The sequence below is a fragment of the Psammomys obesus genome, unplaced genomic scaffold, assembly GCF_907164565.1.
Source record: "Psammomys obesus unplaced genomic scaffold, mPsaObe1.curated_primary_1811, whole genome shotgun sequence".
NCBI lineage: Eukaryota > Metazoa > Chordata > Mammalia > Rodentia > Muridae > Psammomys > Psammomys obesus.
Genome location: NW_026596039.1, coordinates 10,661,917 through 10,663,733, shown reverse-complemented (window position 1 = coordinate 10,663,733; position 1,817 = coordinate 10,661,917). Strand labels below are relative to the sequence as shown.

At 46.5% G+C, this 1,817-nt stretch overlaps 1 pseudogene; it reads right to left on the bottom strand.

The window, feature by feature from the left end:
* Positions 1-310: 310 nt before the first annotated feature.
* Positions 311-1,614, bottom strand: LOC129687744 (succinate--CoA ligase [GDP-forming] subunit beta, mitochondrial-like; annotated as a pseudogene).
* Positions 1,615-1,817: the final 203 nt, after the last annotated feature.

Sequence of the window (1,817 nt, the reverse complement as noted above, 5' to 3'; positions counted from 1 at the left end):
TGGCTTCAAATACTATACCTATGCACATTATTTGGCCACACTGACTGTGTCCCAGAGCTGGCAAACCCTGCTACTGACTGGGAAAGAGAAGGTGTGAAATTGTAAGCTGTGATTTTTTCTTTTTTTTAATTTTACAATGGCCACAGTGTAAATCAGCTTTCGGCACACTGGATAGGGTATCTGAGAAAGTTCAGACTTAAGATCTTTTCAGATAATGATCCTTGTGTGTGTCCTGTTCCCTGTGAGAGAACAACTGCTCTCACAGTGACAAGGGAAGCACCCTCCTTCATGGGAGACAGGGCAAAAGGCATCACTTCTTTGCCACACTGGCAATAGCTTTCTTGGTTGCTTCCTCCAGGCCCACAGCTGATTTAATAGGGAGTCTGCTACTTTTGAGGATGTTCTGAGCCTCCTGGGCATTAATTCCTTGGAGCCAGACTGCCAGTGGCACCTTGAGTTCTAGCTCCTGGAAAGCTTTGGTGATCCCATTGATGAGAACAGCTTCCACCTTGGCATCAGATGTGAGAAGTTTGAATGATTCATAGGCTTGGAATTCCTTCACTCCACCTCGGAGGTCCAAGAAGTTAGCAGGCTTCCCTCCATTTAGAAAAATGATGTCACAAGTAGACATGGCCAATCCAGCACCATTCACAAAGCAGGCCATGTGTAGGCCTACGTACTTGATATTGTATGTGGCAGCTTCATTTTCAATAGGCTCATTCTCTGATTTGTCCTCTATAGGTCCGTAGCAAATATGTCTTTTTGTCTGAATTCAGCATTGTCATCAAAGTTGACATTGAAACAGACAACTTGTCCTTCTGGAGTTTCACCAAAGGGCTTCACTTCCACCTGAGTAAAACCAATCTTTAGGAAGAGATGGTACAGCTCTTTAATCTGGTCTGCAGCCTGGTTTTTCAAAGGCCTGAGAAAGCCCAGGTTTTCCATCATGCGCTGGGCCTAGCTTTCCTTTATTCCTTCAAAGACGTCAATCTGATCCTTAAAGATGAGTTCTGGGTTTGAAGCCACCACTTCTGCGATATCAACACCCCCTCCCTGAGGACTGTCCACTATCACGGAACACTGTGGGACCTGTCCATCAGAATGGCTTCCACCTTGGGATCAGATGTGAGCAGTTTGAATGCTTGATGGACTTGGGATTCCTTTACTCCACCTCAGAGGTCCAAAAAGTTATCTGGCTTCCGTCCGTTTAGGAAAATGAGTAGTCTAAGTTTCTAAACAAGTAGTCTAAGTTTCTCTAGAAATATCCAGGGCTTGAGCAACCATCACCTTGTTAAGCTTCACACCTGCTTTTGGAGCTTGTTTTGTTGCTAGATTATAACAACCAGCGGCCCCACCACCATAGGGTCTTTTGTTAAATGAACACCCCCTTTCAAACTGCCATTGAAGACATCTTTTCCTCTTCCTCCAGCTAAGACCTGGGCTTTTAAAACAATTTCTTTTGCATTCAGTCTCTTTGCTGTCTCCAGAGGCCACGTTAGTAGTGTTGGTGACAAAGAACCTCTGCGCTCTCACCCAGTGCTCTGACATGAGCTTCTTGTTCTGCTATTCCTGCAGGTTCAGCCATCTTCTGGGGGTTCAGTGACCTTCCTGGGACCTGATTGTCAGGGGAGGCAGGCACCCATAGCTACTCGAGACAGTGTTTCTCTGTGTAGCCTTGGCTGTTCAGACTCACTTTGTAGACCAGGCTGGCCTCAAACGCACAGAGACCCACCTGCCTCTGCCTCCCAAGTGCTGGGATTAAAGGCATGTGCAATCATGCCAGGCAGGAGTGCCATCTTAACCTGGAACCTGTGGAG